General features: G+C 36.3%; 1 pseudogene; it reads right to left on the bottom strand.

Moving 5' to 3' along the window:
• Positions 1–227: 227 nt before the first annotated feature.
• LOC113079740 (signal-transducing adaptor protein 2-like) lies at positions 228–8,247 on the bottom strand (annotated as a pseudogene).
• Positions 8,248–8,570: the final 323 nt, after the last annotated feature.

Genomic DNA, 8,570 nt, shown 5'->3' with positions numbered 1-8,570 from the left:
TGTCCTCTCAACTCATGGTTTGACAGTTAGAAACCTGAGTGTTAAGGTCTAATTAATAGTATAGAGAGAGGTCTGGAGAATCTTGGCTCAGATTTTTTTCCCCATTTAATTTCAGTAATCTCAACAGAAATGCCATCATTCTGTGATGGTATTATTATGAGGCAGGATGAGCTGGTAGACCGCCGCTCTTGTGTTATAAATAAAGCCAAATAAAGTGGCATTGTTTTTCAGTCACACTGAGGGAAGAATGTCGTTTGCAGGAGTCTTTGTCCGTTCAACAGGACCTCAGTCTTTAGCGGAAGGCACTGGAGGAATGAAGACGACGAAGGGTGGGCAGAAACGAGGAGGAAATCACTCTTTGACTGGTCTGTCTCTTCTCCAGCTTCTGTTGAGCTCGTCTGTGAGGCTGAATGGGAAGAAAAACTTATCTTAGAAAAAGATAACTTAGAAAACTTAAAAATATCTTAAATATAGTCAATATTTTCACCCTCATGTTCTGTTCATATTGATTTTATATTCAGTATGTCTGGGGTCTGCGAGACACCTCTGAACATGGGAAAAAAATATTAACCTTTGCGAAGTTTGAGTAATGTAAGATTTAATAAAGCTTATCAAAAAAAGTGTCTTCTGCTTAACAACGCTTCACTTATTTGATTAAAAATAGTAAAAACAGTAATATTATGAAACATTTTAAATAAAAAATTTCTGTTTGTTTTAAAAAGTTATTTATTTCTCTAATGCAATAGCTAATATCAGTCTTCAGTGTCACATGATCCTGCAGAAATCCTTCTAATATGTTGATTTGCTGCTCAAGAAACATGATCACATTTTTTTAATAAAATTTTTATATTTTGACAATTTTCACAATTTTCCATGAACAGTTCCAAAGAACTGTATTTATTTTAAATATAAATCTTTTGTAATATTATGAAATGTCTTTACTTTCAATTTAATGTATCCTAACTGATTAAAATTAATTTCTTTTAAAATCTATATACGGTATATTCCCAAATCAGTGGTGGTATGTAAGAAATATTAAAAATATTTAAATTATATTTATTTAAATTATATTATGAAATACTGATTTATTATTTTCACTTTTTTTTGTGATATCAACTGTTTAAGTCCAATTTGTTCAAAAACAAGAAAAATCAGATCCTCCCCAAAAATGTAAGTAAGTTAAAATGTTATAACCGTTTTGGAGCTGGAGCCCTGGGGTCTTACTCTGAGAGAGCGGTGAGGGAGACAGAACCAGTCTTCTCATGGAGTTGGACGGAGAGCCGACGGGGAAAAGGATTTTGGTGAGGAACTGGGAGATCTGGTCTGTGACCGCAGCGACCATCTGTCTGTACTTACTGGACACACACATACAAACTCACTCAGTCAGTCTAGAGAATCTGGGGTGGATATAGCCACTGCTGTACATTAATCTGGATAAAAGCATTCACTAGTTCACATCCACTACATCTGATGTTCACACAGAGGCCAGTATTTTCTCAGTGTTATGTAATTCCTACAAGCCACACATTGCTAAAACACACAGATTGAGACTTGTTTCATACTTTTTGAACAAGAGCACTACAGCATCCAGATGCAAATGTTCCTGCATGTTGTTTGGAAGGAGCATGGAAACTGGCATAATAGACTAATCATATGAAGCCAAATTTGTGCAAAAAAGCATAAAAACTGTGTGCAGCATGATCTGTATGGTACCTTGTTTAGGTGGCAGTGATGGAGCTCGAGAAAGAGGTCCAGAGGGAGCACAGTGCAGGGTTCGCTCTCCATTCTCATCATTGGACGACACAAACGCTACAGGAAAGGTACATTTAGATGCTGAATTAAGTATTTCTTCATTTCTTCATTTCTTCATTTATGGTCAAACTTCATGTAGATGTACGGATCGTGAACATATTTGTGTTGCTGACATACTGATGTTCTCCTCATAAGGCTCTTCTAATATGAAGGGCTGAAGAGTCCCGGCAGTTTTCTCCACCAGTGCATTGATGACATCATGCAGTGTGGGACAGGGGATCTGCAGGAAGAGACGAAAAAATAAAATAAGGAGTGAGATTTTCCTAAGGTTGTTGCTTTCGCATAGATTCTCTTTATTTAGAAAGTCATTTTTCACATACTGGGTTTTCCACATGATAATGTAACCACCCTGCTGCTTCTGTGTCACTCTGTAATGCCTGAACACTGATCTGAAACAGAAAAAAGAGAGGCATAATTAACATATAAAGAAACCAACACAATAGTCATAACAGACTTAACATCCTGTGATGATGTCATAATGTATAAACTCAGGGAAAATTCAGTTGTTATGCCCATTTATACATTCACATCTAGATTATCAATAGTACATAAAATCCAGTGAAATCCAATATGATGTTACAGTGGGCACTTATGATTTCATAATGATTTAGACTTAAGAATTAATTGCACAAAGCCCAGTGGAAGAAAATTACAAACAACAACAAAACAAGTCAACTATATTTCATTTAGTAGTGAGAAATAAATATAATTGTTTTCCACTAATATCTGAGGCTGCTTGGCATATTTTATGCTCTTATGGTCTCCTGTGCACTTCATTTCATGAGCATAAATTCAAATAGTGTGCAGAGTTGCCACCTTTTGCAAGCATCTAAATAGGTTCAATAAAACCAATGAGGTTCTATTTGATTTTGGATGCTGTTTTAGAAGTCAGCTGTCTATGTAGACAGCAAAGCAGCTTACCAGGTTTTAGAACAGAGCTAACGTGTGTTTTTGGTAGTGCTCTCAATGTGTTTTTACCCGTTCAGGTCTTGTCGTGTTGTGACGGCGAGTGAAGATCCGTCCCGGCCTGGTCTGAGCAGCATGTTCCCCGCAGTCTGGATGTCTTTCTAGCAGCACCTCAGCTTCAGTACGAGACACAGGCCTGAACACCTGCCAAATCACAGACAGAAGCACAACCACATCAACATTTGTCTCAAGCATCCACTAAAAATTAGATTAAACATAAAGAAGTTAAGCATGTAATAGATCATTTTGGTAAAGAAAGCCTATAAATGACTAGGATAAAAAATAAAATGACCTAATCCCAGCCGAACACTGTTTTTAATGAATAATGAGAAGCGAAACCTTAGTGAGAAGTGTCATTTTAACAAGAACATGACAAAGCATGAAAACAGCAGCAAATACAATCTGTCTGTCAATAGATGAGACGTTATAAATAACACACCAACCACACCGCATATACCTCATAAACCATACACCTTTATATATTAGAGTTTGGCTGCATTTTGTAGTTCTGCGAACTGACATATGAAATTAGATTAGCATTCAAGAGACTTTCAACTGGCATTTTATTGATTATTTGTATTGCTGTGCAGGACGCTTTTCATGTGCTTTATTAGGAAAAGTAAACGCCCTTCTCCTGAAAGTGATGCTTTAGCTATGTATAAACACCCAGACGCTCAAGAATGTCTCCCAGAAACACACTCGCTCACATAAACAGACACTCACGCAGGTATTTCCCCCACCAGCGGGAGCGAGAGGGGGGACGAGGGGGCTCTGGAAGACGCACGTGCCTTTCGACGCATTTTTTCTTTCTCCACGACTTCCTTCAGCATGTGCAGCTGCCCGGGCAGGAGGGTGAGAGTCGTGGGCACAGCCAGCTGGAATCAAACACAAAGCATGTGTCTTTTTGATTTGCACGGTTAAATACACCATCCATGGAGACTCTGATCTCTTTATCTATAAAAACAGAAGCGTGAGGGAAGGGTTTTGGTGGTGTACAACTACAGCCAGTGGATATGATGGTGATTTATTGTTTTATAACACCTGCTCATGTTTTATGATGGACGGAAAACTGACTTTATTACATATCTAAAGTCCACCACAAACCGATTTAATTCTAAAATGGATAATAAAAGTTAAAAATTACATTTCTTGAGAAATCTGAAAAACATCCACAATACTGTCAACAATAGAAGATTTAACAAAGTCTACAGTAGTCTAAAAATAATCTAAAATATACATCCACTCTATTGCATTTCAGTTGTATTTCTAGTCCCAAAAAGCATCCATGTAAAGTGATTGAAATATTAAACACTTCATATGACATGCATCAAAACAGAGTAAAAGAACAATATATCAAGACAATCGATATTTGATTTATTTCAGCTGATAATGGTTTCTGATAAAGAAAAAATATATATTTAGTGTCAATTGCAAAGTCTACCAAGAGAAGTGTCAGTAAATGGTGCAATAGTGTCATGTGGATATATTTTAGGAAATATTCTGTTTATAATATATGTAAACAATAACATGGTCATAAAACGCAAACTCCGCAGTTCAAAGGTCTCATGACTCATTGACAAACGCAGAACAACACTATTATTCAAGATGACGTAAAGCAGAAGTCTGATTGAAATAAGTGTTTTAAGTCAGCAGATAAGCGTTTACTGATGCACAGAACTTGACCTAGACTTTCTCGGAAACAATAAGAAAATGTGAGCACTAAGCAAGCATTTACACAGTATTTACTGTAAGGCAAAAACTCATCAGATGTGTCATCTCCTGTTAAAAACATTTCCTCATTTGACTGAACTTACATCTACGACAGAGTAAAGAAAACCTTTCCACAGCTCACGCGCCTCCAGATTTGGTGCCTGGGAAGAAAGAGAGAGACACTGACGTTAATTATATTATTTAGAACTAAAAATCCAATGGAATATTTCCTTACACTAGTGCATTACATTAGAGACATATAATATCTCACTGTCAGTTAGAGCTCCATTTACATTTATTGATTCAGGCAATGTTTTTATTCAGCGAGGATGCATTAAATTGATCAAAAGTGTCAGTGAAGAACTTACAATGTTACAAAAGATTTCTATTTTAAATAAATGCTGTTCTTCTGTTTTTGCAGTTGTAAGTGCATTAGTATTTGTGAATTAAATTCTCACAGAACAGTTATTTATGTATTTCTCTGAGGTATGGTTGGGCTTTGTAAGAGGAAGTATCAAAGTACAGTGTCTTTTTAGGTGTGGTGTGAAGGTAATCTCTATACAATCTCGTCTAGCAGACTTCTGATTCTGAACGCAGAATAACCCTTGAAAGTTTTCAATAAATAATCCTCAGGGTTTCCTGAGCTAAGCCTATAGCATATTCAACACTGCTGAGTCTTGACCAGATCATAATATGACCTGGAGCTGTCTGGAACTGTTACTACTGGCATCAGTCGTGGTGAGAATAAACAGGAGTAAAATAACGTGTGAAAGTGAAACTGTGGGTGTGAGGCTGAGATGAAGGTCATAAGAGGAGTCAGACGCATGCATACTGACAGACATCTGATACTCACAGTGAGTTTGATTTCTCCATCCTTCATGCGGAGGTTCAGTCTGGCTGCCTCCAGATTCCGATCACGACTCGGGTCATCGATGAGAGACACAAACCCACTCAGATCCAACTTCTCTACATACTAATCAGAAAACACACACATGCAGAGCAACATTTAAAGGAACAGTTTACCCACAAACACCTTTCCAATCCTTCCAATTGATTTGTGCGAAACACACAAAAAACTGATTTTGATTAGAAATTCTCATGTCTATTATTATTATTATTATTATTAATAATAAAGTTAGTTAATTTATATTAATAGAAATGTAAAAATATTTATAAATAAACACATTTTAATAATATAACTTTTATAAATACATATTTAAAAATATTTATAATCACATTTTAATATATTATTATCATCATTAATAATTTTGTTTTGTTATTTAAATACAGAAGCTATATATTTGATTATAATATATACAATATAAAAATGTACAAAAATATATTTTTTAAATAAAAATGACTATTATTATTATTATTATTATTAATACAGATCACAATACTAATATTAAAGTAAACTATTCTGGTAATAATAATAATAATAAAAAAACTCAGAATAGCCACAACTCAGAATAACACCCTTTAATAAACACTTTATAAGTGATCACATTCTGTGAACATCTATGTAAATATAAAACTCCCACTCAGTGTGATTTCCCAAACTACTTGCAAACGTGCATGTTACTACTTCTAGATACCTCCCCATCCACAGCTGAGGTTCTCCATGGGTTCAGAATGAAAATCAATACTGAAACCACAATTAAGTAGAGTCTGATAAAACTCCTCTTTGCCATCTGCTCTCTCGTGGCTGAATGCACTTTAATGAGACGCTAAGGTTACGATGGATTTTAGACTTGAAGGGGATTTGCAGAAGAATGTCCTTCTAGATCTAGATGCTAATGCTCCATAGACTGATAGAGGATTGGATGAGGCAAACATCTGTATAATCCATATATATATATATATATATATATATTATATATCACTTACATTTGTGTCCTTAGGGTTGTTGAAGAAGTACAATGTGTTTCCACATAAACAGGTCCATAAACGCCGAGCTACCTGCATCCAAAGAAAACAAAAGCAAAATTTCCATCTGTTTTTTAAGTACATATAAGATATGCATGTTATAACTCAATTTGCATTATAGTTGGACATTATTGGGCTATATAAAGGCATAAAAGTGACAATAAAGTGCAGTCAGACTGGTTAAATGTGTGTTCAGGGCTCCAATGAATAATTTTGACATGTTAATGCTCTGACAGCGCAGCAAATGGCAGTCGTCTCTGCATAGATTACTGCTCTTCTGTCTGTAATTCTCTGGTCTGTCTGACTCAATCCTGATCTCAGTGGCAGCTCATGGCTCCCCGGGGCACACACACACGCACACGCCGACCCAGAGCACAGCTGTTTTAAATCTGAGACCCACCCCCCTACGCACCCGGTGCACCTGAACCCCTCTCAATATTCCCTCCTGAATATAAAATCTAGGATTAATTTGAGTAAGTGGTGCTTTGTCAACACCATTTTTAGTTTAGTATCGAATTTAAATTTTATTTGTCTGTACATTTCATAGTTTAATAGCTACTGCATATTTAGAGTTTTACATACTCTCTAACGTGTATGTTATATATAAAAATAGAAAATATCATGTAATCGAACAGTTAATTTGGTCACTTAAAGGCAAGATTAAATTTAGTGTAGTAACACCCAAAAATTATATAGATATTACAAAACAAATAATATTACAATAAAACATAGTCCAGTAATATCTAGAAAGCCTATTTTTATGAATGATATAATGCTGAAATAAGTCAATGAAATTAAACACTTATTTTGCATAGTATGAACTTAATTTACTAAAATGGCCATTCTGCACAGACACTAAGGTTGGTATGTAAATGATTTCTAAACTGCAGTATTTATTAACCAGATTAATAAGTTAGAAGTGCCTCAAAGTTACATGAAAACAGAATTTGCAAATGTGCACTTTGGTAAAAGTCATGCACTACTTATTGGTGCTTTTAAAAGCCAGCAATAGACACGAAGAGAACAATGTAAATGTAACATGATAGATGCACTGCAGCAAGAGATGCGTCTTTCACTGAATGCCTGGAGATTAAACACGTGGTGGATCATATTAATCACACACTTTGGACTGCATGTGGTCTTCATTAAGGTGTGTCCACTACCAGAGCAGCTGAGAAGCAGCAGAGAATTTACAGCACCGACAGACAAAAATAAGAGCTCACATATGAGTTATGGCATTTAAAGAGCTGTCAGACAGCGGCATAACGCATGGCACAGAGAAACGCCGGCTCGTTCATCCATTAACGTTACAATAGAAATGCACAACCGATATTTGAGTGGTCACTTGGCAATCGAAATAATATTCAGACAGCAGATCCAAGCAAACCTCGCCCTTATCCACACAATACGCGCTGCGCTTCACAAACCGCTGTGCGCATTGATATAATCAGATCAAGTGTTTGACATGCCATAACGTCCGCTTACCTTCTCTTTCGCTCCTCTTTTCTCCAGGTATCCCTCGTAATAACAGGGCGGCAGCTGCGCTCTCGTGCTCCCGGTGCGAGGATTAGCGGGCGCTACCGCCATGACTCGAGCAGCTCTGCCCGGTAACGTTACTGACACACACTTAAACACACACACACACACACACACACACCCCCTCAAACACAGCAGCGGGACAAAGAGCCGCTGGATGATGCTGCTGACCGGGAAACGACACGCCTTCTTTGGCCGAGAGATGGATGGCACTGGATATGCGTGATTAATCTCGTCACTGACACGCATTCAGCTGCACAACACGATCGAGACTCAATATGCCATCTGTGATTACATTATGACCCGCTATTTGGCGGAAAGTATAATGGAAAGATTATAATACTGCTCGTTGATTAATGCCTATTTCGAAGAAAATAATTAATTCTACTGTAATTCAGTTAGAGTTGAAGGTTTTATTATGTAATAGGCTATATTAGAAATTATATATATATACAATTAAATTATGTTACAACATTACGTACTAACATTACGGTCAACGTAATAACATTGTAGTAGACTCATAATAACAATTTTGAAATGGATACACAAAATTCTAAATAAATGACTATTAAAACGATATCAAATTGTGTTTTTTAGTCCTAAAAATATATGTTCTATAC

The sequence above is a fragment of the Carassius auratus genome, unplaced genomic scaffold (assembly GCF_003368295.1).
Source record: "Carassius auratus strain Wakin unplaced genomic scaffold, ASM336829v1 scaf_tig00029054, whole genome shotgun sequence".
Lineage (NCBI taxonomy): Eukaryota > Metazoa > Chordata > Actinopteri > Cypriniformes > Cyprinidae > Carassius > Carassius auratus.
The sequence above is the reverse complement of the archived record's forward strand: the minus strand, read 5'-3'. Positions and strand labels throughout refer to the sequence as shown.